Source organism: Haliotis asinina, chromosome 2 (assembly GCF_037392515.1).
Source record: "Haliotis asinina isolate JCU_RB_2024 chromosome 2, JCU_Hal_asi_v2, whole genome shotgun sequence".
Taxonomy (NCBI): Eukaryota; Metazoa; Mollusca; class Gastropoda; order Lepetellida; family Haliotidae; genus Haliotis; species Haliotis asinina.
Window position 1 is genome coordinate 49,255,147 of NC_090281.1, and position 22,295 is coordinate 49,277,441.

Consider the following 22,295-nt stretch of genomic DNA (forward strand, 5'->3'; position numbering starts at 1 on the left):
CCTGAGACCCACCCAGCTGCCCAAGAATCGATAATGGTATCAGGGATCACTCTGGAGCAGATGGTCAGTAGGGGGAAATGTGTTCCTTAATCCAATGGTAGTTATCTAAAAAGAATTATGGGATATTTCTGTATTATTGCATAGTGTAACTATGAATACACTTTGAAGGCAAGTGGGGTAGGCAGGTCTGTCCAATAAAACCAGAGACCATATAACAGACTATAATGTATGATATATATATGATAGACTCAGGGTTCTCCTTGACGCAGAAAACCTCTGTATACATGCTGTGTGAAGTGAAAATACGCATAAAAAACAAACACTGTGTCACTTCCGATGTAATGAAATAACAAATCTAAACCACACAATTCTATGCTATAGGTAATAAATGTAAAGTAGTTGATTTCTGATTTCAAATTGATTAGAAAGTACACACAATAATTCTTTAGAATCCAGACTTGGATTTATATACCTGAAAAAAGACATTATTAGTGGAAAATCGATTATCTTTGTAAATTGCTTGACCCCCAAATTTAGATGTTGACCCCCAGCCCCCCAAAATTTGGAGAGTCAACCTGACTCTGAATTATGAATGTGTTGGGGGAACTCTGAGACTGATATAACATGGTCAGTATTTAAGTTTAAGGCTCACACTCCTTAATAGTTTCTGTAGATGAAACAGGGCTTCAGTCTTGTTTAAACATTTCAATAGGTTGTCAGAAATGTTAACAAAACTATCAGGCAAATGTTATATTTTTAATTATACTTTCTTAGTAAAGTACAGATTCTAGTACGTATGTTGACTTGAGTCCCATCCAGGATTTGAACCCATACCCTCAGGGTGACACAACTAATTTCCAGCACACAAGGTCAGCTGCCTGACCCACTCAGCCACTGCTGTACTTACTGAGAAAGTGTGATCCCAAATATAAGTGTTACATCTGACCACTTTTTAAATGGCATTGTGTATTCAAAACTATCTGGGTTTTTTACACAATTGTATCCATTGTAGTCAGCTTTTATTTTAGTCAGCAAAGGTGCTTTTTTTCCTGAACAGAGTGACACTGGGCAAATAAAAAGCCTGTCTTGAAATATTCAATTCTCGTTTGCCCCTTTGTCAGCACAGACACTGTGATGATGGGTTTCACCATAGCAGTAAACATTTGACACCAGTGTCACTGTGACCTTTACTTGCACAAGGAGCTGGTGTTATTTTTTTTTAAAATATGTTTATGTATCTTAAGCATTTACACGGTTTTGCATAACAATATTTTCAAGAAAATAGAGCATGGCAGTTTGACGAAGCCTTATTGAAGTGGTCGGTGATGGCAGTTAGTTATTTCTAAAGTTGAAAACAAGAAACTGGCATGACCTTATATATCTTAAACACTGTTAAATCCATCTCACTCAAAATATTTTTTTTGAATATGAAGTTAATTAAGATTTAACGTTATTAGTAGAGGAAAAATCGATTTCTCAGTGTCTAATTCATCATCCGATATATATGTTATAATAACAATGCAACATATCTGCTACTGTATTTTTCATCATTTATAAAAAATATTAATCATAATCCTTGTAAGTTTTTAATGTTTGCTCAGTACAGTTAATTGGGTATACAATGTTCTCTCTTCAAGGTTAGTAACTATGAATAATGAACAAATGCGTGTGAAGTACCTGAATCTATATTGACGTGTGTCTATCACAGCGGAGTAATGGATGGTGAATGCTGTTGCTATACAGACATTTCATCAAGCTAGATGCACATAGCGTAATTGACATTTTCACATTACAGCTTAATCAGTGTGATATATTGGCTAATTAAATTCTCTGTGAGGTTGGCACGGCTTCAGCGCCTATACAATATCAGCTTGGCTTATGTGCCAACTTTAGGATTTTGTCAGAACCACATCGTGTTCATGAAGTTATATCTTAGACGTGGTTGAAGTGAGTACAGAGAGTGTTTTCAGGATTTTTTGTGTTCTCTACACTATTGGCGATGTAGCAGACATCGTGTATATAAATATTATCAGCTCTGCTGAATTTGAAATAGAATGACTAGTTGTATTAGAAATAATGTCAGCTGTTATCCTAGGACAGTGACAATATTCTGATGTGTTGAAGTGTTTGTTTCATTTCATTCATTAGAGATAAGTTAATGGCTGCATTGTGATCTTTTATGATGCATTATAGTGATTTTGTGAGTAGTAGAGATGCTGCAGGTCTGACAGGATAGAGTTTGAATAGGGACATAATGGTTTATACTATTCTTGAAATAGTTAATTGGCTTCCTGAAAGTGATAACACTTTCACATAAGTGGAGTTCCTCTGAGTGTCACTCACTCACTCACTCACTCACTCACTCACTCACTCACTCACTCACTCACGCACAGTTTCTAAGCATCTACTTTGCAATAATAGAATATGTTGTGCTGTCATAGTTACACAGATGAAATCCTCAGTGATGAAGCACCGGCAGATTTCATCATTAATAGACTATTAAATTCTGTGGATTCAGCATCCTGATTTGTGTGTATTTAGCTTGTTTGTAATTTGTTATGTATATTTAAAGTGTGCACATAGTTCACGCTCCATGACGATTTGGGTTAGAATTGGTCAGTTGCATAGATCGATGCTTGTGATGTCAATCACTGGATTGTCTCGTTCAGTCTTGATTATTTGAATTTCTCTGTCATAAGGCTGGAAAATTGCTGAATTTGAAGTTTAACAACTAAAATACAAAACAAATATATTCCATAGCTTGTTTTTCTACTTGTTATCCACGTTTAGGTTGTCATTACTTTGAGAACATGTGAGGAATATTGGATTATACAAGTGCATGAATAAATAGTGTTAATAGACAAGGGATGTACAGCTTCTGCAGACCGGGGACAAATAATCCATAATCAAGGTTATTCGCAGTATGCTGTCATTGACTATTTACAAGAGAAAACTTATAACATTGCATATGATGATGTCAGACCCATTGTTAAACTTCATGGGAAGGCAGCATATTGCTCAGGTGATGTGTGATCAATATGGGACATTTTTCTCAATGCTTTGCACTAAAAGTTCCGAGAAAGCACACATGCAAATATCGGCAAGTTGTTACACACGATCATTCTGCTTTAGGTAATATACAATGTATTAGATTACTGCAATGTGTTTATTTTTTAAGCAGAACAAAGCAATCACTTGTCATGCTGAAGACCTGAGTATGATTCCCCACATGAGAGAGTTTAGTTTATATAAAAACACATTTCAACATTGTACTTTATCTCAAGTCTGAAACAATAAAACTGGTAGATAATTGTCCAACACAAGGCTTTGGGTATGTCTGTGACCATGGTAAATACAGCTTTACATCGTGTCTTCTGAATCAAAAAATTATTGGATGTATTTGGATGTATTAATAACCTTTATTATATATTAGTTTTGAAATGAGATAACTTTATTTCTGTGACTGAATGTCAGTATAACATTCGGACACTTATGTGAATTTCTCCTTGTCTCAAGTATGGCAGAATCAGTAGTCCTCACCTTGATGTAGCCATGTTTATTTTGGTGAATTGGCAGTGGAGAGGTTGGAAAGTGACTGTGTTTTATAAGGTATTACCACCCATTATAGCTGACATCTCCTGTGGGATCTCAATGGGTCTTACAGCCGGTAGCCTTGTTCCATGACTTTGCTGAATGCTGAGCCGATGAATGTACAGTATTTCAGTCCTTCCAAGTGGCAAGTCTACATAAGTGAACTGTACCCCAGTTTCTTCTTCATTACGTTTATAGAAATCATCATTTGAACCAGTTATGTTTACCTAAGAGACTAGTCCAAGTTTATCCAGTTGGCTAGACTCCCTGTTTCCAGTGTTTGGCATTAGAACTGGCACTCCTGCCAGAACCAAGCCTGTAGCTCACCTATCTCTTATGCTGGTAAAGCACAGTTTTAACTTTTATGAGCATTTTCTGTGTTCTGTCTCTATATAATCTATGGCAGCTAGGTGGCCAAGTGGTTTAAATGTTTGTTCCTCACATTAAAGCCCCTGATGAATTGCTACTCAACCAACCAAACAACCAGCCAAACAACCAACCAATCAATTACCCAGTCACTCAACAACTCAACCAAATATTCAGCCAACCAAACAACCAAACTATTAACCACCAGTCACGCAACAACTCAACCAACTGTTCAACCAACCAAACAACCAAACTATTAACCACCCAGTCACTCAACCAACTGTTCAGCTAACCCATTAACCAAACAAGCTCCCACTTAGTCAACAACACAACCAGCTGTCCAAACTGAAATGTCTCTGTTGTCTCTGTTGTCTCTGTCTTGTCTGGCAAACTTGATAAGGTCAGAAAACTATGAATGATAAATGTTGGTAATAATTATAAATATTTGTAATAATAATAACTCCACATCTGTTTACTTATCTCTACTAACCATTTTCTTTCTTTTATCAGAGAAAATTGTGCTATTTGTTGAGAAAGGTTTGACAGATAATGTTCATCAATGTGTCAGTGATAAAACTCCTTAGGAAAATATTATCTTCTGTTTCAGTGGCAATGTACATATAAATGATTTGTTGGCATGGCAACACAAATATTGCTTTTCTTATATTGAATTTGGCACACATTTGGCAGAAAACTGTGTTTTTCTCCTGTTTCTTGTACATGGTGGTTGCCATGGCAGCAAATGATAACAATCATTATTAAGTGATGCAGTTGTACTCCAGAGGCGTATCTCTGACTTATCATGCAGACAGAGTGCTATTAAATTTTAAATCACTAAACCCATGAGTTTACAACACTGATCATTGATCAAGTTCCAAGGTATAATATTATGCACTAGATCATAGTGTACACAGGAATCTGATAAGAAATATGTATATCACCTTTATTATGATATTTTGCCTAAAAAGAAATATGAGGATCCAGAACAAAACTTAAGTTCTGACACTGTGAAACTCAGTTGATCTCTCTTTTACAACTTGTGACCTGAGTGCACAGCCTTGGAAATTCATGGTAGTCAGCGAGCACTGAGGAAAACTAGAACTGCAGAGATGGTCATCTTCACAGACCAGTAGCATTTGACTGCTTTACTTCTGAAACAATGTCAGTACTGCTGAATATGGGGACTTAATACACCTGGCAGAAATAATAGATATAATAAACATCTTGATCCTGTTCAAGCAGGATGATCTAGTGATTCTGAGGACAAAGTTAATCAGGTATGTCATCAAATAATAATGTGGTCTGTGCAGACCATTTTAGTTTCACTCAGTCACTCACTCACTACTTAGTAACTTTTGTAATAACTCAATTCTTCCTTTCTTTTTCTGAAAATGAACTTCTAAGTCTGTGTAGAGACTTTAGCTGCCCTCTAACCATTCCTTTTACTTGCTCATTGCCCAACTTAACCTGCAAATATGTTACACCTCTTCCTTCCCTAAAAATGAATTTCAGGGTCAATGTAGATTATGTTAGATAATTCCTCACTCACTCAGAGTCTATTTCAATAATTCACCCACTCCTTCACATCTGTACTAGAAATGGATTTATAATTCTAAGACGGCTGCATAGAAACTATTCAGTGGCTTAGACTGTGCAGAAGAAATATCCTTGAAGCATTCAAGATATGTTACATATTGCTGAGCTATAAATGTAGGCCTATTTCTGTGATATTGATTTCTTTCTCCAGCTCGTAAATGGTGCGAGTTAATGAGGAAGTGATTATAAAGTTCGCTAGAGCTTAGTACTTCATGGGTCACACCACAGAGATGTGGGTGGGTCACTCGTCTCTACATCTCAGCCACATCGTCATCATGTCCTAATGAGCGATCATTTCGTAGTTTAGTGCAATTTAAGTTTTTGTGCATTACCCATGTACCATATCATAGCAGTCCTCTCATGCTCAACATGGCTACTGGTCATTCTCTGATGGTGCTGGAAGGAAGCATCTCTCGTAACATGGACCATGATATGGACCAGTTACCATAGCATCCGGTCTCTTCTTGTAGCCAAGTCTTAAGGTATATATGTTTATTTGTTTGTGATTGTTTTTCTGATGTCAAAGCAAATTACCAATGACTGGATTTGTATTTCAGATAGGTTGTGTTGGAAAGCTGTACGTTTCAAATAAATTATCTTGGTCTTTTCATTTTCAAAAGCATTATTTATCTGATGATGTATTAAATCTAATGTGCAAGATGGATAAGTGCATCTGAAAAGTTTTGTTAAGTTTTCCAGGTGAATACATCAATTTGTTAGTGTTTGGACCGTCTCAAAGTTCTTAAACTGAATTATTTTCCCTTCCACCTAGGCTTCCTTCCACCTAGGGCTCCCTTCAACCAAGGCCTCCATTCCACCTAGCCCTCCTTCCACCTAGGCCTCCTTCCACCTAGGCCTCCTTCCACCTAGCCCTCCTTCCACCTAGCCCTCCTTCCACCTAGGCCTCCTTCCACCTAGCCCTCCTTCCACCGAGGCCTCCTTCCACCTAGCCCTCCTTCCACCGAGGCCTCCATTCCACCTAGCCCTCCTTCCACCTAGGCCTCCTTCCACCTAGGCCTCCTTCCACCTAGCCCTCCTTCCACCTAGCCCTCCTTCCACCTAGGCCTCCTTCCACCTAGCCCTCCTTCCACCTAGGCCTCCTTCCACCTAGGCCTCCTTCCACCTAGCCCTCCTTCCACCTAGCCCTCCTTCCACCTAGGCCTCCTTCCACCTAGCCCTCCTTCCACCGAGGCCTCCTTCCACCTAGCCCTCCTTCCACCTAGCCCTCCTTCCACCGAGGCCTCCTTCCACCTAGCCCTCCTTCCACCTAGCCCTCCTTCCACCTAGCCCTCCTTCCACCTAGGCCTCCTTCCACCTAGCCCTCCTTCCACCTAGCCCTCCTTCCACCTAGCCCTCCTTCCACCTAGGCCTCCTTCCACCTAGCCCTCCTTCCACCGAGGCCTCCTTCCACCTAGGCCTCCTTCCACCGAGGCCTTCCTTCCACCTAGCCCTCCTTCTACCTAAACCTCCTTCCACCGAGGCCTACCTTCCACCTAGGCCTCCTTCCACCTAGCCTTCCTTCCACCTAGCCCTCCTTCCACCTAGGCCTTTCTGCAATGCTGAAGCTTGACATGAAGCAAGTTTAGATCAATATCAACTTCTCCCATCTTACTGGGGCTACTTTTCAATTTGAAAATAACGTTTCTTTCAAAATCATATAAATTCAGAAACTAAATGTTGTCTAAGTTTGTTCCAAATGCATGTCCATGAACTTGTTGAATTTGTTTCATATTTTGGAAAATGTATAATAAAATTTCCAAAACTTTGCTCATCCATCTGAACACTGTCTGTTACATTCCAAATGGCAGTATATCATTCATACTGTCTACATTGTTCCACCCTTATTGATTAGTGTTACTAACCTATGCATCATGTCAGATTCCGTGTTGTGTACCTCTACCTAACATTCATCGAGAGGTTATGTTGTTTGGCTATATGTTTGTAATGTTATTACTACAGTATTCAGTATTGAGTGCCCATGTTGTGCTGGAGATATGGAGGTGGAGGGATTCATTTACCTTTTCAAAAAGTTTATAAATAAAATGGTTATTCCACTTAGGTTTGAAAATATCAACAACCTTGTCTTAAAACAGTCTTTTAAGACGATTTTAGCCCTAACATATGGTCTGTCCTATTGGGCGGATGCAACATTTGGGAAGGGGTGAGATGGGTAGGGAGGTGCACACTCTTGAGAAAGGGGTGGTAGGGAGTGCACATTTCAATTTCATTAGAGTTTCAATATTGATTTAGTAAACATACAGGACAAGTATGTGTGTGGAGGATGGGATGGAACCCTTGCACCACCCCTTCTGGATCTGCCTATGTCTAAACTTGGTCTAAAAGCCACAAAGAAATAGCAGTATGGTTATCTGTGCATGAAACTTTTGTGCTTACTGATCCAAATTTAGCACTTTTAACCATTCTATATAGGTTATAGTGCTGTACAGACCAGTCTTAAGGATCAGCTCATGAGACAGAACAGAATTCTAGTGTTCACTCTAGTAACGACTTTAGAAAAGTGGATAACACCACTGAATCGGTTATTGTGTTATCTTGATAGAGGAGACATAACATTCTGTGTTTAGAACATTTAAGATATGCTGTGTGGAATATTATTAGGGAGCAGGTGCCTAATGTTCATAATTTTAGTGTTTGCAGTAACACCCTGTCTTATTTACACCACATACAGGTATTTCTCCAAACTTGGATTGTTGTCCCTCTGAATCATTCATAATTGACTCCTACCATCGCAAATATATCATGTAAAGTTGTTCTTCTGTGAAGCCTGTGTTCCTTGCCCTTGCATCTTTGTTCACTCTAGTACTTTTATCCTTGAAAGACAGAATGCGTGGTATAAAAACTGTCCATCAGTTACACATCTGAATGGGGACAAGCTGTCTAATCATTTTTCTGCTGTCACCGACAATCTAAGTTGTTTCATATTCTGGAGTATTTCTGTTCACTTCCTTATTCACTGAAGACCAAATATTGAACTAATGAGTCTGGCCCTACCATATTTCTAGTGATCTCTTCCATTTCCAGCTGATCACCACCTTGCAGACGTTGACTACGTACATGAGCTTCTGCACCAATATTGATCGTTGCATGGTCACCACATGCCTTGTCGGCCAAGCTAGCAGTCAGCCCATAACCATTGCCAATAGCCAGCTCATACTACCCTTATATATAAAATGTCACTATTTACAAAACATATTGTGTGTTAATGGCCTTTGGTTGGTGAAGTCAAATTTGCCTTTGAGGTCAGGGAAGTTGATGTCTGTTTCAGGCCTCCCCCCACCCACCATATTTAGCTCCGTGGCAGACTTCCATACATAGTCCCTTGGGGTTACTAGGCTTGTTGTGTGCAAGCAGAGCGATACAAATTAATAATGTATTGATTTAGATCAATGTGTGTGTTTCTTGAATGCCAGTTAAACCTTCATGTAGTGTAAATATTTCAACTTCTCCATTTTGTTACCAAATGCAGGCTACCAAATGATTACTTGACGCCTGTGGATAATGTATCGCTATATTTCTGTATGCGTTTGTGATGTATTGGCTTAGATAACCTGAAGTATTCGCAAGGAAATTTCCTTTTGGATTCTCCGGATCCAGCATGGCACGGAAGCAGCAAGTCACTGTCTGGTGTGTAAGTCTGTGGCAAATGTAGCCAATATATCAACGTCGAGGACAAACAGTGTGGTAACTATGGCGAGATTCATGCCTCCAATGGAACTTATGCAACCAGGTAGAAATTTTACTCTGTGAGCTTCACATGTCATTTGTTTTGGCACTGCACAGTTTGGCTTGAATACCTTTTCAAACCCAATGATTTTTCAATGAATATTTCATCATATTTGTGGATCTTCTGATCTCACCTCATTTGACTCTGATGATTTACATTGTATGATGCTGATGTTTGGTAGAATGTATTCCTTTGTTATTGAAGCAGCCATTGAACTGTGGTTAGAATCTTGATGGCTTTGCACCAGTATTTGATTGATATCGAGGTGTAAAATTCATGGTCAGAAAAACATTTTGTGTCTGATTGCAGAAAACAAGGCTGACATGATCTTCGTGCAAAATTATCGAGATTGGTTTTGATCATAATCAGTATGCAAATGTTGTTACATGCTGTCGAACTCGGTTTGTGCATTGTGGGAAACATTTTGAGCTGTTTATTAGGAGCTGTCATGTTGTAGTAGATTTTGTAAATGAATTTGAGTGACCAGCAGTATTGATTCCAGTGTTGGCTGAGTGATGAGAGTCAGGTATAATGAGAAGGCTGATGAGCAGTTTGTGTGTAGATGCAATGTGTAACTGATGTGAAAATTTTGCAAGTCAGTACAAAATCTTTTGTAATCAGGCTATAAATATGTGGAGTTTTTTAATTCGTGAGTGAATTTAGTTTTATGCTGCTTTTTAGGAATATTCCAGCAATATCACAGCAGGGGACACCAGAGTTTCACACATTGTGTCCATGTGGGGAATCGAACTCAGGTCTTCACCACTATGAAATTTTTAGTCAAAACAATACAATGCAATACAATACAATACAATATGAATGGTATTGTGCAATCACAAACTACAGTATTCAAACACTCAAGGATGATAATGGTATTATGTCAGACACAAAATAATGAAACATCAAGACCTATTTTCATTGGATTCAGAGACTATAAAAGTAGCGTGTTTGCAGGTCTGTTTCATTGTTCCGGAACATTCTTGGGCTCCTTTTCAAATTGAATAAAGCTTTTAGTTTCTGTCTGCATTAAACATTTTCAATTACAGATAGTTTATCCACCATGCTGGTTTACATGAGCACTTACACTTTGAAAATTCTAGATGAGAATATGTAATTTGGATAGAAACATGCAGCTTTATTCAGACTGAAAGGGAGCCCCATAGAGATGCAATCTGTGGAAAATGTTTGCTTGCCTAATTTAGTGTGTTTAGTATTTTAGCAATACAGGCAGGGAAGAAAATAATCTGATTCAGAGACTGTGAGACAGATCGACTGGAAGGTGATGGTTTGATGAATATGTGATATTGTTGTTTTGAAATTGGCTGTGTTTTTTGATGTGGCAATGTATATGAGGCTTATGAATATTCAGTTCAGGATCTGTGCATTCCAACATGTTGTGTAGAAATTTGATTTTTCTGGTATAAGGGAAACTGAAATGTTTGTTGACAGGTTTTAATCTGCATTGAGTTGTTTGGACAGTCATTTATTTTACAAGCGAAATGTTTCATCTTGTGAACTTCAATGTTGAAAAGTATTTTGGACAGTGGTTAAGAAGCATGCAGCACCTCAAGGTGTCATTCCACAGATCACATCCATATGTTGGGTGAAGCAGACATCTTTGGCCATGTGGACGAAGCATCCAAGTTTAGATCGGAGGATCCTTGACTCTATATGTCCTGGTTATATAGAATCCAAGCACAGAACACACAGATTTTGTGGCCTCTACAAATTTATAAGACAGTGGTTGAGAAGCATAGTCATCATGGTATTAAGAAATTCTTTCATATCTTCTGGAATGTTGTCTGCTGTTAAGCCTTCACATCTGGAGATTGGAGTGGTGGATAACTCAAGTTCAGTCCCAGAACTGTTGCACTAACTTGCAGATATTTGTATGTTTATCACAGTATTCATCTAATCATATTCCCGATGTATGATCCATAATGCATGTTGGAAGGCTGTTACTTAACTATTTTCTCATGCAAATAGTCATTGGTGGTTATGTTTGTGGACATGATTGTTGGGTTGCTGAATGTTTCAAAATAATACTATATATTAATAGTTTCCAGGGCATAGAGTTTGGAGACTGTATTAACAGTAAGATAGTCATAAGTGCGATATATTAACATTAACTTATAACTATCTTAGCGCTAAGAGAGTTTTGAAAATCTAGGCTGTCTAAAATTTTGAGTGGGTTAGTTATGTTTATTGTCTTGAAAAAAATTTGAAGGTTCACTTTTTTCATAAAATGACATATAATGACAAAATAATAGACTTTGGGGAAGGTCTTTAGAGATGTGTGCTTGGAATATCCACTCTGCAGAGTGATCTTAGAACTCAGGGTCCTCATTCTGGAAATGTTCATATCCCGATGAATTCATAACTTTGATCATAGGCAATGTGTTAAGAATGCGATTAAGAAGTTCATAGGTGTACGACCGTTTCAAGAATAACTAGCCACATTATTGTTACTCAAATGCTTTAACAAATCAACACAGATTGAGTGAGTGACAGAGTTTAGTTTTTGATGCCTATAGCAATACTCCATCAATGTAACATTGGGGGCACCAGTAATGAGCTTCACATGTAAAACTAAACTCACTCACTCTTCAGTGGATTCATACTGAATCATAGCGACAGGACTGCCCTATGTCCACCTCATATTCAGTGTTAGTCCACAAAATGTGACATGCATCTGATATTCAAACAGTATAATGGCAACCTGCAAATATGTCAGACTAGACTATCTTGTGACTGATAGCATGAACATTGATCATCACTGTCCATGTACAATCAAACACACTCACCCCAGCCTCACAATTCCCTGTTTAATTGCTTCTTACGATCTACGTTAGTTTCATTCGAACCCAGAGTCCCAACAGAGTCATAGATCCAATACTTGCTGTCCACATCACTGATCATCAGAGCTGACGAATCATTGTACCAGAACAATTGGATTACTGAATTAAAATTATCTGCTCTTTGATCAATATTTATAAATTTTTTTTCATTTGTTCAGCTCAACCATCTTTCAGCAAGAGTCCGGTTGAATTTCATCGGTTATATTTGACAACCTTTGTGTACTGCAGTTGATTGGTTCTCAAAATAACTGCCCTAAATTAAGACCCTTCTTTATTCATCCTGCCTCATTGACTGCAGTGTACGTTGAACCGTGTTCCCACCTAACTTGTAAAACATTGATGTCGGGATGTCCTACACCAACAGGATGCGGAAATGAGTTTTGCTTGAGATTGCGATGATGGCATGGTTTTGTGTCAATGTGATAATGATTATGTGTCAGTTGTGTGAATGAACCTATGTGTGGTCTGTGTCCTGGAGTGCTCTGTCGAGTGTGGACGAATACTCCTTCAGCTACTGACCTCCTTGAGTGTATAGGGATGGGAATTTGCCTAGCAGAGTTGTGGTCCTTGCCAGAGACCAGTGACTCTTGGTTTGAATCCTGGTTTGCCCAACTACATTGTGTCAGCACCATACCTGTGGATGTTGGTTTTACCAAATTGGTAAGCATTTAAAACCAGCAGCACTTTCCCCTATTAAATACCGTTCATAGCAGCACTAATTCTCACTCACTCACTCACTCACTCACTCACTCACTCACTCACTCACTCACTCACTCAATCAACTAATCAATCAATCAATCACTGTAATGGGATATAGCAAGCCAGATGTTTTCAGGATACCTCAGTATTTCCATTCCCTGATACATGTCAGATATTGGCAGACACAACTTGTTAGTCATGGTGAAGTCAGTACTACTAGTATTAATCCTGTGACTGGGAAAAGTAACATCCATAATTCTTCATTCACACAGAAAAAGTTAATTATGTTGTTCAGTCTATCAGTAAATATCAGAGTCTCTAATTATATTGTAAAATATTGTGTATATGGAGTGCCAAGATCATCTGATTTGTCTTCTCATGAGAAAATTCTTCAGTAAACAATCAGTACCCAGGAAAAGCTGATTATTCATTTCATCCTGTGATAGGTCCAACTGAAGTCACAGACATAATGCGGATCATGCTAACAGTGGTTATTTCTTAACCATAAAACAACAACAATGGAACAAATCTGTTTAGCACTGATTAAGCAGCATCTACACAGATTTTGCATTTGTCATATCTCTATCGAAGACAAAACAGGTCGCAGTGTAGCAGCTTCAGGGCTTCAGTTTGACTTGCAAAGTCTCTATTGAATTTGTAAATAATAAATCATAGATTAAATAAAAGGTAGAAACATTTTTCCCTTGATATGACTGGCGACTCCATGAAGGTCAAGCATAGAATATTAGTCCAAGTTAAGATATGTCATCGGTTCTCAGTTGTGCAGATCAATGTTCATGCTGTTGACCACTGGATTGTCTGGTCCGGACATGATTATTTACAGAGTGCCACCATATGGGTGAAATATAGGATTGAAGGAAATAAGGATTCCAATAAGATGATGAACCTTGTCAGCTTATGTGTGTTGTGGTATGCTGCCTTTCCATAACCACTTTTTATGAGCTCATAACGTAAGCGAATCATTGTCATAATAAACATTGTGTTACACATGAGGCTGATGATATGGTGGTATGATATTTTACAGTTTTTTGTGGCAGTATTGATGAGGACGTTAAAAACAACCAATGACGTGTTTTACAGTCAGGTGGGCACAATTTGCTCACCCTGAACATCAATATATATTGTGCTGATGGTATCAGGTTATGATATGTTATGCATGTATATCATGATTGTGAATTGTGCTGCTCATTCAACTTGTTATACATACTCAGTTGTGTAGAATATGAGGTCAGATTTTGTGTTTTGTTTCACAGTTAGCATATACAGTCGAACCCCGTTTACCCGGACCCCACATATCCGAAAACCCCGCCTTCCGGATGATTTTTATGTGAAACGAAACTTACGTTCATTAATTGTACTCGCTTAACCTGACCCCACACTTCCACACCCGAACAGCGAATTTTCAAACCATTCCCATACATTTCCATTGAAAAAGGATCCAGTTATCCGGACTGAGAGATCTGTGCAATGTGCATGTGTATGTGTCACGTCAATACCGTTTACCCTTTCATCTAACTTACTATCTGAAGCTCCACACGCTACACAATTACATCCGAGACAACTTGACAAATGGTAACCTACGTTCTGCCTTCCATGTATTATCGGTACACTTATATGTTATGATGATTCACTGTTATTACTATTGACTGTTGGTTTATTGATATACGTATGTGAATATTTTTTCCTTTCACTTAATTTTCACGTTTTGGATGTTTGATCCAGTTAACTGGACGTCTTGCTATCCGGATTTTCGAGTGAAACCAAAACGTCCGGGTAAATGGGGTTCGACTGTAGATAAACCTGGCTAAGTAGATGTTAGACATGGCCACAGAGATACTTAACCGTTACAGTTTGAGCAGAGATGAGCATGATTACATGAATCACTTCCATTAAGGCAAAAGTACAGGACTATTATACTAATAAAGACTATTCTTTTGTTGATGTTCTTGATGCTTTAAATCTGCAAGAGAAACTCACAATTTGTCTAGCTCAGCCAGTTCTGACAGCAAGAAGCTGAACATACCAAAACCTGGGTTCTGCACAAAATGTGACCTGCTTGAAAAATCTACGGTCTATTGTTTTATTGACCATGTTAAAACAGACAGCAGTAAATGCTGTAAACATGGTCAGTTAAATACTAAACGAATGTATATTTATAAAGTCAGAGCAATCATACACAATATCATCCAATCACTGTTGCCAGATATCGAGCACTCACAATTTGCTGAACAAAAATCAGCTTTCTGAATAGCTGACTCTGATTTGTTTTCGTAGACCCTTAAAGACTGCGGAGACATGCCAGACACAGGGTAGGTTATAAAAACCCAATCGGTCATTTGGGTTTGTCTAAATGCAGAAAAAGACAAAAATAAAACCAGCACTGACTTGTTTTATTAAAAATCATCTAAATGGGGACTCATCTTTGGAAAGAGGTTTTGTCATTGTGAATGCACAACAGTGTGAGGTTTATCGTTATGGCAGCATTGCGTGGGAGGGAAACCATCAGCTTCAAGCTTTGTGGTATTAGATGAGCTAAACAGATGAGTTGAAATGCATTATGTTGGCTAGCAGCAGGTGGGATTTAACTGCTTCATGACTGGCTTCAACAACCTGACCCTTGCCTTGTATGTGTGACTCCAAATTACAGAAATGCATTCATTCTTTCAGGAAGCCAGGAAGAAATAAATTGTAATTAAAAAATATATATATTTTTTCAGTATTATTAAAGTATTAAAAATATTCAATTATAGATATATCATTAAAATTTTTAAATCAATTTATGACAAATCTCTATTCCTCCTGCCCCAAATAACTTTTCCCAACATGTTTTAAACTGAAAAATGGGGGGTTGAAATTCGGGGAGGGCAGCTCTGGTAAAGCTCTGGTAATGCCTCCAAGCTCAACAGTTTCTGTAAAAACATAACGACTGTAAATACTGACATCAAAGGATGCTTCATCAGACATATATTCTGATCTGTGATTTGTAAGTTTGTGTACTCCGGTTGTATACTTACAGACCCATGCTGTCAAATTGACTTTGAGGAACAAAATTATGTTCAAACTGCAGTCAGTACTTATGTAGATGATATGTTTGGAGAGAGAAATGTATTAGATTTCTTATCTGTTTACATTTACTTCCTGTAGTGACTTATGGGTAAAGTGATGACTTCTAGGTAGCGCAATGATTTATGGTTACTGCAATGACTTATGGGTAGAGCAACGAGTTATGGGTAAAGCAATCACTTTGCAGAGCAATGGCATAAGGATAGAGTATTAACATAGATAAAGCAGTGGCTTATGGGTAATGCAATGACTTTAGGTAGAGCAATGATTTATGAGAAAAGGAATGAGTGATGGGTAGCGCAATGACTTATGGGCAGAGCAATGATGTATGGGTAGGGCAATGATTTATGGGTAGAGCAATGATTCATGGGTAGAGCAATGATTTATGGGTAGTGACCTATCATCAGCATTCCAGGAGCTAGTAGAGTGCGAAATTGAAAAAAACTGGAGAAGGGAGGTGTGTGTTTGACAGAAATGCAACGTTCTCAGCTACTGTTGTTGACAGACACAACAAAGCTGAATTAGGCCACTCACTAGCTTGCAAAAATATTGATAAAGAAAACATGTCTTTGTGTGATAAACATATTTGACTTAAAGAGAACAAAGTTAAGGCATAAAGTTTCCATATTTTTTTGTGTTTTAAACAAATATGCTCTGAAATCTTACTTTAAGTGATGAAATATTTTTAAGTTATAATTCATTTAACAGACATTTTCAGAGGTTGGGTAGGGAATTTTGATGATTTGTTGTTGGCTGACTCTTAGCTGAAGCATCAGTGATGAGGAATATTGTAAACCCACCAGGACCATCCTGAAACGCACTTGAAAATGTGTTGAATATCAAGTGTTTTTGTCACAGTGTTGATTGTGTTTGACCAGCAACTGAATGGGTTTTAGGGGGGATTGTGATGAGTGGATGAAACATCATGTAGGGCTTGTTATCATTTGTTGTGTATGATATGATTATCTTGCCCAAATTATAGTTTTGTTTATGCAAGCAACTGTAGGTGATATCTGATGTGAACTGTCCTCAGGCTAAAATCTGGGCAGAGCAAATGTTTGAAGTTTACCAAATGCTAAACAAAGGGATGCTTTGATTATTGACTGCAGATGATAACCACTCATTCTCTCTCGCTCAGACTCGATCACTCATTCACTCACTTAATCTCACATACACACTGATTCACTCGATTACTCACTTATTCTCACTCAGACCTGATCACCCTCACTAGCTCATTCACTCACTCACTTAACCACTGATCACACTCAACAACTCACCCTCTAACTCAACCCACTCAACCACTCACCCACATACTTGATCATTCTCGTGGTTTTTAATTACTCCATGTACAGGTAACTGTGAGTATTAGTTTACCTGTTTTAGAATTTCACTATTTGACACATTCACAATGATTTACTGAACAAGCTGACGTTTCTGTAACGCGGCATGATGTGTTGGTGCAGTATGTGGGAACATTCAGTGCTGGCCAGTTATCAACACAATCTTAATTTTACTTCATTCGTTGTACTTTTGTTCAGTCAGATTGTTTCATTGTTATGTACCTGTGGAAATCATTCACAAGCACTGGGATTGCATTTCACAAGTTAGTTTCACATTCTCCTCTGTTTACAAACAGCATCAAAAATGGATACACCAAATATCACCATGGATGTTTCCTCAGCATTAGAAAGGATTTTTGGCTAATGTACCGTGTAGTCTGATTGTGATGTTTGGGAAGAAAGTTGGTGTTAATGAAACGGTGGAGGTACAGTTGTGCCCTGTCCAGCAGAAAGGTATGTAGAGTAGCTGGCGATATGTACATGGGTTGCATGGTGAGAGACAACAACACGGTAGGCAACTTGAACATGGGTTGCTGGGCTAGTGACGTGAACTTCTTTCCGAGGGTGGTGATGTGAACATGGGTTGCAACGATAATGATGTGAACATCTCTCTGTGGGTGGTGACGTGAACATGGGTTGCAAGGCTAATGATGTGAACATCTCTCTATGGGTGGTGACGTGAACACAGGTTGCAAGGCTAATGATGTGAACATTTTCTGCAGACAGGGTGATGTGAACATGGGTTGCAGGGCCCATGATGTGAACACAATCCAGGGCTGGTGACATGAACATGATCTTGTGCTGGTGATGTGAACATGGGCAGTGGGGAAGGTGATGTGAACATGGGATATGACCTGTTTTCTGACCTTACCAGTGCAAGATTGGTTGCAATAGTTCAGCATCAATTTTAAACATTCCGACATTTACCTGACACTGGTGCCAATACAATCAGTACAGCTCAGACTTAGCAGATCCACACACAGCTTTATTGTAGAGATGTTCAGTGGCATTCGCACATGTGGCCTAGTGAACCAAGGCCCTGAACTAGCTCTGCAAGGTGCAATATTGTCTTCATCTAGCTGTATACAGTGCATACATAACCAAAAGTGAGTGAGTGAGTGAGTTTAGTTTTACGTCGCACTTAGCAATATTCCAGCTATATGGCGACGGTCTGTAAATAATCGAGTCTGGACCAGACAATCCAGTGATCAACAACATGAGCATCGATCTGCGCAATTGGGAACCGATGACATGTGTCAACCAAGTCAGGTAGTCTGACCACCCGATCCCGTTAGTCGCCTCTTACGACAAGCATAGTCACCTTTTATGGCAAGCATGGGTTGCTGAAGGCCTATTCTACCCCGGGACCTTCACGGGTCCATAACCAAAAGAACAAGGACATTAACTAAGTATGTACTGTATATATATATTATCCTGTTTTCTACCTTACTTGTACTACCTTGACAACAATACAAGAATCTGTATCAAACGTAGCATCATCTGAATAAGCCTCTCCACAAAGCTTCTCCATATACTACTTTTTAACTCCTAAACAATGCCACTCAATGAAGATAAACATACCTATTGTGACGTCATTAATCTGGTTACTAAGGCGCCCTTGAGGTAAATGAAGTAAGCCTAATGGATGGTGTATTTTTAAAATTCACGACTCTACTGTTTTGAAGTCACAGTCATCACAGCATCAAAGATCCAAAAGCAACAATTTTTTTTATATTCAGCCATTTTGGTGGTACGTTTATACCAGCACCATTAATATTACATATATCAAGTTTATGAAATCTGGGCTATACATTTCATGTCAACAATGATACATTATTACAATTATTACCTTCAGTAGATCTCAAAGACGTATAATACCCCAGCAGTAGATATTGGCTGATAATTTAATCAGATCCTCTGTCAGTGACAACCACTAGTACAAGGACAATGGTTGAACCTTGCTAGCGACATAGACAGGTTTAATTGGATCACAACGTTCACAATGGAAGGACTCCATGTTGCTTGCCACCTATCCATATGGTGATGTACAGATGCAGAGACTCACAATTAGCAGATAAATCAATCTGCATGTTTGGCAGTGGTGACGATGGCGATTGTTTAGCCACTGGTCCAGTGTTTTGGGTAGCAGTGTTAAACCTGACACAGGACTCTCCTTGGTGAGTACTCTTACCTGACCAGGGACTGGTATAATGATCAGTGTGTCGTATAGGTACCGGTAATGTATTGTGGATGTGATTTGTCGTGGCATCATGTACTTGTCATGTCTGCAGCTGTCATGGAAGGCGGAGAGAGATCAGGGGTGCACAAGACCATTATGGTGACTCTTTCTCATCCTGTAGGTACCCAGTAGTGTTTCAGGCTTTTTGAAGGGTGGGTGAGTTCAAGTAAATGAGTGAAGGGTGGGTTGGTGACTGAGGACAAGTAAATGAGTGATGGTTGTGCTTAGTCAGGGTAATGATGCAACACCAGAGAGCAGCATCGTAGTGGATTCTAGGCACAGATATTGTTGTTATTATTGTCATCAAATGGGGCCAGAAGCAGGAGGTGAGTTGACACCAGAAAATAGGGTGTATTTTGGACAGGCATTCATGTTAACCTTAATGCATTCATACTGTAAATAATGTTAACCCTAATGCATTCATACTGTAAGTAATGGTAACCCTAATGCATTCATACTGTAAATAATGTTAACCCTAATGCATTCATACTGTAAGTAATGGTAACCCTAATGCATTCATACTGTAAGTAATGGTAACCCTAATGCATTCATACTGTAAGTAATGGTAACCCTAATGCATTCATATTGTGAGTAATGGTAACCCTAATGCATTCATATTGTGAGTAATGGTAACCCAAATGCATTCATACTGTAAGTAATGGTAACCCTAATGCATTCATATTGTGAGTAATGGTAGCCCAAATGCATTCATACTGTAAGTAATGGTAACCCAAATGCATTCATACTGTAAGTAATGGTAACCCTAATGCATTCATATTGTGAGTAATGGTAACCCAAATGCATTCATACTGTAAGTAATGGTAACCCTAATGCATTAAAACTGTGAGTAATGGTAACCCAAATGCATTCATACTGTAAGTAATGGTAACCCTAATGCATTCATATTGTGAGTAATGGTAACCCAAATGCATTCATACTGTAAGTAATGGTAACCCTAATGCATTCATATTGTGAGTAATGGTAACCCAAATGCATTCATACTGTAAGTAATGGTAACCCTAATGCATTAAAACTGTGAGTAATGGTAACCCAAATGCATTCATACTGTAAGTAATGGTAACCCTAATGCATTCATACTGTAAGTAATGGTAACCCAAATGCATTCATACTGTAAGTAATGGTAACCCTAATGCATTCATACTGTAAGTAATGGTAACCCTAATGCATTCATACTGTAAGTAATGGTAACCCAAATGCATTCATACTGTAAGTAATGGTAACCCTAATGCATTCATACTGTAAGTAATGGTAACCCTAATGCATTCATACTGTAAGTAATGGTAACCCTAATGCATTAATACTGTGAGTAATGGTAACCCAAATGCATTCATACTGTAAGTAATGGTAACCCTAATGCATTCATACTGTAAGTAATGGTAACCCAAATGCATTCATATTGTGAGTAATGGTAACCCAAATGCATTCATACTGTAAGTAATGGTAACCCAAATGCATTCATACTGTAAGTAATGGTAACCCTAATGCATTCATACTGTAAGTAATGGTAACCCTAATGCATTCATATTGTGAGTAATGGTAACCCTAATGCATTCATATTGTGAGTAATGGTAACCCTAATGCATTCATACTGTAAGTAATGGTAACCCTAATGCATTCATATTGTGAGTAATGGTAGCCCAAATGCATTCATACTGTAAGTAATGGTAACCCTAATGCATTCATACTGTAAGTAATGGTAACCCTAATGCATTCATATTGTGAGTAATGGTAACCCAAATGCATTCATTCTGTAAGTAATGGTAACCCTAATGCATTCATACTGTAAGTAATGGTAACCCTAATGCATTCATACTGTAAGTAATGGTAACCCTAATGCATTCATACTGTAAGTAATGGTAACCCTAATGCATTCATACTGTAAGTAATGGTAACCCTAATGCATTCATACTGTACTTTATGCTAAACTTACAGAGGATGGCATGTGTTTCCTCACATGGTAGTGAAGTGATTCATATTATGTTTGTTAATGATTTTGTTGCATTGAAGGAATAAGTACTTGTGTGTGTTACATGAGTTACACAGGGCACTGGGAGGAACCAGGATAGTGGTTGGTTATGGGTTATATCACGTGATGAATGTCTGCCTGCTGCAAGGCTGCCGTTAACACAGCTGTTGCCAGGGACGACCATAAGTAGACAGCTTTGATGGAAGAGGGTGACAAAATGGCTGGGTGGTTAGTGAAGGAAAGGTTGACAGAGCATTTGGGTGGGTTAGTGAGGGAGAGGTCGATAGAAAGACTGGATGGGTTAGTAATGAGAGGGTGACAGAGTAGCTGGGTGGGTTAGTGAGGGAGAGGGAGACAGAGAACTTGGGTGGGTTAGTGAGGGTTAGTCCCTTTCTCTGCATTCCTCCCTCATAACAAATAGTGAAATGTGTCAATATTTTAATGATAGTTTGTTAAACAATGGTATGATGTTCTGATTATGATCAGCGTTTCATTGAGTATGTAGTTTTCGAGCTAGACTGCAATTCATTGGTCCACTTTTGAGCCAAATGGTCTATAGGTCCAATGTGCCAGGAGTAAGGGCAAATGAATGGGTAAGTGAATGAGGTAAAGTTAATGAAGAAGGTAAGTGGTTGTGTAAGGTTGGAGGTGAAGGGATGGGTGAATTATTTTAATGGAGACTGTATTTATGAGAAAGTATGTGGTCATGGTGAAAACAAGTGAGGTTTTATGCCTTTCTGCACGGACGAGGTGAATGTAGTACTGCAGAAACAACTAGTTATGTATACCT

At 38.6% G+C, this 22,295-nt stretch overlaps 1 protein-coding gene across 4 annotated transcripts in view; it reads left to right on the plus strand.

Moving 5' to 3' along the window:
• The window catches only part of LOC137273855 (phospholipid-transporting ATPase IA-like), a 94,455-nt gene that overhangs the window by 7,100 nt on the left and 65,060 nt on the right, over nt 1-22,295 (plus strand). The window contains exon 1 of one of the 4 annotated variants that reach the window (XM_067806738.1): nt 19,370-19,456. The exons of the other annotated variants lie outside the window; for them this stretch is intronic. The gene's annotated coding sequence lies outside the window, so the exon portion shown is untranslated. Of the gene's footprint in view, nt 1-19,369; nt 19,457-22,295 lie in introns of those variants that run through there. 4 annotated transcript variants of the gene reach the window in all.